We start from the raw sequence: 8,315 nt of genomic DNA on the forward strand, positions 1-8,315 counted from the left end.
ATTCCCAAAGCAAGCCTTAACAAGAATTTACAGAAAATCGGACAGAGTTTCCCCAATTTTTATGACTATCCAAAATTTTCCTGTCTCAAAATCAACAATAGAAACATCCAATCTCAACCAAACTAAATGCAATCAACCCGTTTCCAACATAATGATACTAAACCATCTCTGGAATACAGGAAAAACGCCTAATACTAGTCACCAGTCTATAATGAATAAAGAATACTCATGGAATAAATCAAATGACTATGGAGCAACTCTAAGAATTCAAAAGAAAAGACCATCATAGATAATAGAATCTTGGCCCACGCGGACAAGTGCGGGGCTCACCAGGAACTTTCAACTCGTGCTCTCTAATTACCGTAATCCTCACCAACGTCATCTGCGGTCTCTGGAAAAAAAATAGCGAGGAGTGAGACGCTTGCTCAGTGAGTAATAACACTTAACCATAACCGTTTTTATTGGGGACAAGTCAGAAAACATGCTTATATAATATTCATAAAATAGCACGAATAAATGCCCTTTTTGCAAAAACAGTAGCAATAACCAATCTTCTCTATTTTCATATAAGCAGAAATCATTTAACAGTTCAAGAATAAACTCGGTAAATACTGTCATATCAACTCTTATATCTGGGAGGTTTCCAAGAAAGGATCATGTAATCTATATCATGTGAACCCCTTCATAAAAGGAGTCAAATATAACTGTAGGTCCCTGCTCGAGGGAAAATGGTACATGCATGCTAGTTCTACCTTCCCACTAGCGAGGGTTGTAACTGTAATCTGTAAATACAAGGTGCACCAGGTCTAACGAACCCGCCGTTAGCTACGGGATCCTTCAAAGTCTCCTCCCATTAATACTTTTATTTGTAAATAATAAATACTCATATGAAAGCATTCTCAAACAATACAGGGCATTTCAATTCTTATCAAATCATGTAATTTCATTTCAAAAACAGTAATCATATCTCAAGTAACGGTAAAATATATCTAGTAACGATGAAAACAATTAGAATAACTGGTAACCATCTCAAGTAAACTGTTCGGTACTATATCAAGTAAAGGACTTGTCCCACATGCAATTTTCAAAGCATCAGTAACACATTTTATTTTCAAAATCATGTATAAACCATGAAGGTTATGAAAATACAAATTGTAGTAAGATTACTACTCACCGTACTCATCGAAATACCAAGCCGCCAATTCAAGCAGTCTGTATGACTCCTTTCGATCAATCTATATTATCACAAACACGAGTCTAAGTATCAAGTTCATGAGCCACCAAAAAATCGGGTCCTATTCTATCAAATTCTTCTCGGTTCCATTCCAAAATAACCTCTGTTAGGCTACCCATAACCATATAAATTAAGTCTCAACACTTGTCATCATTTCAAATTCATGAGACATTTATCAAATAGTTGGTTTCCCATAGAACCCATGTTTAAAGTTACCCGCTACTGGTTTAAACACTACATTTTCTCCTGTATCAAATTAAAATTCAAACTTATTAATAAGAATAAGTTTTGAAAAATTACCTTCTTTTTCTCCTTCTCTCTAATTAATTGATTCCTGTGTAGAATTCTCCTTGCGCTTCTTCAGTGGAATGAAAAAGCAAACTCACGTCCTTTTCTTTCTTTGTTTTCAAAGGTGGCTGGCCACTTCCAAAGAATTCTCTTTAGTTTGCCCTTTTCTTATTTCATATCTGACGGGCTAAGGCCCATTAATTGTATCTTTCTTTTTTTTCTTTCTTTTGGTTTTTGGTTTAATTATTAAACTAGTATCACTATTCAAGTATTTGCTAATTACGTATATACCTTTATTTAAATGTGGGATATTACAACTAAACACCCGATCGATCTAAAGTCAAAAACCCAATCGTCCATACCAAAATATATGCAAACCTTGTCGTTTCAGAGTGATATTGAAGACTACTTACACACAAAGGTACACGATTTTTGTATTTTGAAGTTAGGGTTTCTCTAGAATCCGATTTTAGGGTTTTACTTGCAAAAAACCTTTATCTTTAACTTGTATTTCATTTTTTTTTTGGTGAAAATGGTTAACTGATTCTTGTAATTTTTCATTTGTTTTCGATTTTAGGTTCTGTGAAGAAAATGGACGATGTGTTTGTGACTTTGGGTTTCACCACGAAGGTTATTTAGAAGGAAAAAAAACCCTCGTATTAAGTATGTTGGAGGTTGTGTGACTGATTGTTTTGATGTTGATGTTGATAAATTCTCCTATTTTGAGCTTGTCGGCTGTGTTAAAGAAATAGGTTACAATGTTTCATCTTGTTGTGTACATATTAGACCACCTAAATGTCAGTATCTAGTAGAAGTTAAAAGTGATAAGGACATTATTGGTATTGTACCTCAATTAAAAAATGGAGATATTGTCGAACTTTTTGTCACTCATCTTGTTGAGGAACCTGTTGTGGTCCCCCCTACTCTTCCACCTATTGCCCGTGTGGGTGGAGAATCTTTTGCTGCTTTTGATAACCCCACATGTGAAGGTTTAAATTAGGGTGTTGGGGTAGGTAAGGGTAGTCAAACATTTGGAGGTAGTGAAGGCTTAGGGTTTGAAGAGGCTGTTGGTAGCATTTGGGAAACTGAGAGTGAATCTGAGGATCTGACAATGTAGTGGTAGAGGAAGGTGAAGAAAAAGAATTTGATAGTGATGTTCATGAGGAGGATAGGAATCTAAAGAAAGAAAGGGTGGCTGCAAAATCAAAGAAAAAGAAAGAAAAAACTAAGAGATCTGAAGGGATAGATTTAGGGCCAAAGGGTATAGATATGGGACATGATGAATATTTATCTAGGAGTAAGAGTACCTTTGAAGGAAAATTGGGTGGGGATGAGCCATTTTGTGACTCAGATGAACCTGTTAGCTTTGAAATAGAGACTGATGATGAAGGTGAAGGTGTGGTTGAAAAGCCTACCAAAAAGATAAGGAGAGCAAAAAGAAATAGAAACAGGGTTATATTTTATCCTAATTGTAAAGAAATAGTTTGGGAGACTGGTCTTGCATTTGAAAGTGTTAAACAATTTAGGAAGACAATTACTAGGTATGCAGTTCAAGAACATGTAGAGTTGGATAAATGTGTTAAATTACCACTTAATCAATTTTACAATTCTAAGTGTTGACAACTTAAATGTGACTTAGGCTTCTGATGCAAGTGCATCAGTTACTGGAAGAGTGGCACCCTTTAAAAGGCCAAGAGTTGTTAGAATGGGAGTGCTTGAAACCCAAAGTGGTTTCAAAATTATCAATGTAATTTGCATCCTCTTTAACCATTTTCTGATTAACTTACAATTTTCTGATTTTTAATGCAAACAATCAAGCCTAAGGGAGTTCTATTTTGTTAATGCAACCTGGAATGCCAAATCAGTCTTCAACCATGCCTATAAATTCAGTAGTAGTCACTGGTAGTCTTGGCCATCACAAACCAAGATCAAGAGGACTGAAATGGAAAAGAAGTCCAGCTATAACACAACAAGGTCTTCAAGAGATAAGAGGACAAAAGAGAATGAGAACAAAGGCCAAAGCTGCTGAGTTAAATCATTTAAGCCAAACAAGTTCATCAGCTGCCCAGAAATGAAATGAAAAAATGAAGTTGAAATAGTTTAATTGTGTATGTCTTTGGTACTGACTGTTATGCAGCAGTGATTGCAGAATTTGATGTTGTTTTTGTGAAACAATTATGCAGCTGTGTCTGCTAGATTGTCACGACCCAACCCCGTAGGCCGTGACTAGTGCCCGAGCTGGACACTCGTATACGTACCTGTTAGCTATAATCAACCCGAGACCAAACATAATGTGGAAACTTGTAAAAACAATACGTCGTCTCAGAACTGTCACATATATACATCAAGGTAACCTGTCTCCTGAGGAGTCACAATCAATCAAGCATGACATAATACGCAAGCCGACAAGGCTGTCACTACATACGGGAACATCCCCAAAATATATATGCAAGCCGACGAGGCTGCTATTACATACAACATCCCAATATATATATATATATATATATATATATATATATATATATATATATATATATATATATATATATATATATATATATATATATATGCAAGCCGACAAGGCTGCCACTACGTATGGGAACGTCCCGAATATAAGTCATGCTAACACAGCCGAACAACATCTATACACAACCCACACATATGTCTACAGACCTCTAAGAGTATCAACAGTGACATATGACGAGACAGGGCCCTGCCGTACCCCTGGATAACATATATATACATAAAAAGGATCTGTACCAAAAGTCTAGGCTCCAGAACAATAGAGCACTCCAAGACAGCTGAGTAGAAGTCCTAAGCTGGAGGATCACCAAAGCGGGTATCTGCACCTGCGAGCATGAAACGCAGCCCCCCCCCCCCCCCAAAGAAAGGGGGTCAGTACGAGATATGTACTGAGTATATAAAGCATGAAATACATTAAGGAAGATCATAACTGAAGTAGAGATTCCAGAAGACATAATCATGGGACTCGGTGAATAAAGTCGTGTACACGTATACCATACCCGGCCCATCATGGGACTCGGTGCCATAATCATATCATCATATATATATACCGTACCCGGCCCGCTAGTGAGAGACTCGGTGAACAATGCAGTGAAACTGTGCACGAATACATACCCGACCCGGGACTCGGTGAACGACACAATAACAATATGCACAAGTAGAATATCATGAGTAACCACATGCAACTAAATCATCATCTGAGACTCAATAGAATAAGTGGAATAACTAACACTCGAGTATCAAAGGCAATAGTCATGTTGAGTACCCTTTAAATGTCACTATGGACTATATCAAATAGAGCCTCAGGAATCATAGACATGTATCAAGATAATATGAAATAGCTTATAGAAGTCAAAGACATTAGTCATCATAGAGTCTCTAAGAATAGGAGCTTATACATTCCGCTACTATCCAACGTATAGAAGACTTGAGAGGCAATAGCTCAATTACCTTAAGAGTTCTAACATCAAGAAGTGAATAAGAATCATGAATCACACTCGAAACTTATGAATAGAATTACCCCAAAGCTCATATCATACGTCACTTATATCTAAGACATGCCAAAAGAAAGAAGGGATAACTTTACATACCTTCAACGCTTATCCGTAATACAATACGTATACGCTGCACGTAGTGTCTCAACCTATATTAAGACGTTAAGAACTATGGCTAAGCTATGGAAAGGTTCAAAACGTATTCCAACGTTAGTAGTTCGTTTCTAGAAGATTAGGAGGCATTTCCCTTATATTCAAGCCAACTATAAAACAACCAAATCAACATCCATAACCACACGTTTAAGTACTATATCAAGGCTAACCGAGACAAGGTTCGAGAATACTCCGAACAGCCCGCATAACATTTCAATCAGCCCACATATTACAACATTCGATAATAATCTATATACGATTACGACATATCCATTTTATTCTTAATAACCTATACCCATAATACTTCATCAAAACGATTTTATAACAGCCCAACCATTATAGCAATACAATGTATAATCTTAACTATACTTAATCTGCCCATTCAACGAGATTAACAACACGCCCAAAATAGCCCCTAATTAACAACATAGAGATGTCCGATAATCTTACGAACATCTACGAATACACCAAGCAAACCACATACGCTTCTTATACGTTATTTCATACACTCCTTTAATCTAAATTAGTGAATTATACCAGCAAACACACGACAACAACATCATTCATTCATATGCAAGAAAACTACATTAATATCACAATAAGTCCTTACAACAGCCCACAAAACAAATTCAACTTCAACTTTAACCATTTAATTCCTTCACTCTCATCATATAATCTATGACAACAACAACCAAAGTACTAATTAAAATTAATTCACCATTTCCAATTAAAACAACCCCCTACACGGCCTAAACAACATCTCAACATCAACATACATAATTCCTTATATCCAATTCACATTTACCAAATTATACAAGGTCCAAATCACCCCTAAAACATGTAGAAGAGATTTAAATCTTACCTTAACAACTTAACTCCTCAACGTTGCTGAAATTGTGGATTAAGAGGACAAGTATTCTTGCTGCCCCAAATGATTAAATTCACGTTACTATGGCCTTCAATTGAGTGGAACGCCTTAGAAAATTAGTGTTTGATATCAACTTTGTGAGCTTGATCTAGCTCAGCCATGGCCGTGAGTTGCCATGGCTTGGACTCTCTCTCTCTCTCTAACCTTACTTTGTTGAAGATGAATTGTGGATGAATACCATTTAATTAGTCATCAAATTAGAGTTTTATATGCTGTCCAAGGGCTGGACACGTGCCCCATTTATGGCATGGGCCAATCAGATTTGGCCATGCCATAGTGGGGTCCACTTGGCCCACTAATGTCTTGATTTAATGTTAATTTAGTCTCTAATCCCCCACTTAATAATCTAATCATGTTTAATTAATTCCTAATCTCCACTAATATTTCTATACCAAATAAAATTTATAAGCAATTCGTGCATTAATTAAAAATCGGGGATTAAAAGTCTCTATTTCATATCCCAAAATAATCTTGTCCTTAACTCATCTCGATTAGCTTAAAAATATTCCAATGTACAAAAATACGGGATATAACATAGATGATGTACTTTTTTGTGAAACGATTATGCAGCTACGTCTGCTTATTTTAGTCTATATCAATTCTGCAACTCTGACTGCAATTTTGCCTTTTATTGACAATCAACTCTTGCAATATTAAGCAGCTGTGACTGCACTGATTCGCCGTATATTTTCTGGTTTGTGACAATGCGGTCTTGTAATTTTGTGTATGACACTAAATGCATTATACAAATTTGAGGTGGTCAAACACATTGAATGGATGCCACTAAATGCATTATGCAATTTTGAGGTGGTCAAACACATTGAATGGTAGTTGGTAGTTGGCACTTGGGAATGGTGGTCAAACACATTGAATTCAAGACACTAAATGCAGCCTTCATCTAACACTCAACTCATATAACTCAACTATAAATGGGCCTTCATTCTATCTCTCTTTCACTCAACTCATATAACTCAACTCATATAGTTATATAAAAGAGGCAGCCTTCATCTAACATGGATGACACTGAAATGGCCATATGTTTTGTCAAAAAGTTGACAAGATAATATGTAGAAAACTGTTTTGCACCTTCTAACCAATGCTATCTTTACAATTTGTGGTGCAATATACACTGATCTAACACACATAAAATGCAATCCAACTTTTCTAGTTTGTGGTGCAAAAACATTCATCAAAACACACTACACCATATCAAACACAATGAAACTTATATTACACCATAACAAAGTTCATACAACCATCATCAATGATGTCTAGATTACACCATAACAACAAAATACTTCAACTACTCATCTTCCATGACATTTAGATTACAAGAAGAGTATAAAGTTCTTAATTTACCTACTACACGATTACAACATACAACAACATAAATTCAGTTGATTAAGGACGCAGCCAGAAAGCCAATAAATATTCCCCATGAAATCAAAAGCAACATCCTTGTATTTGCAAGTTTCTCCTCTAAGTTTACAACTTTTTTCACTTCAAATTGGTGTTTACTCTCCAAGGCAATTAATTCCTCCTCCATTTTGTTCACTTCAAGTAGATGCCTAGCCTCAATGGCAATTAATTCTTCTTTCAATTTGTCCCTTTCGATCTTGACCGCATCTAACGACAATGTTAAATTTTGAACATTATTCCAATGAGTTTTAAGGAACAATTCATCTTCCCATTCCCAAAATCCACAGGAATTGCCCTATCAAAAAAATATGCAAGCTCTTGTAACATTGCAACACTAATAGTGTAAATTCAAGTAACAATAAACTTTAAATGAAAATTGTGAAACACAAAATCTAACCTTAGGCCTCGGACATTTGTAGTATCTCCGTCCGGGATTACTCGGAGTCGATGAAGTGAGGTGTTTAGCAATGGTGCCACAATTACGTTTTACGTGAGATGAACAACTTCCTTGAGACATTTATGAACCCACAAAATTATCGAATTTGAAGAGAATGGAATTATGGACAGAAATTTGGTGGAGAAAGAGACGGCTTCAATGGAGAAGACGAGGAAGAATACATATATGAAGGAGCAATTTGGGTTGATTGGAGGTGTGAGGAAGAAGAAATTTCATGAATGGAGGAACAATTGGAGCTGATTGAAGGTGTGAGGTAGAATAATGAATTTAGGGTTCTTAAAAGAGATGGGTTGGGTGAGGATTTAAGGGGGAACGGTA

The sequence above is a fragment of the Lycium barbarum genome, chromosome 5 (genome assembly GCF_019175385.1).
Source record: "Lycium barbarum isolate Lr01 chromosome 5, ASM1917538v2, whole genome shotgun sequence".
Classification (NCBI taxonomy): domain Eukaryota; kingdom Viridiplantae; phylum Streptophyta; class Magnoliopsida; order Solanales; family Solanaceae; genus Lycium; species Lycium barbarum.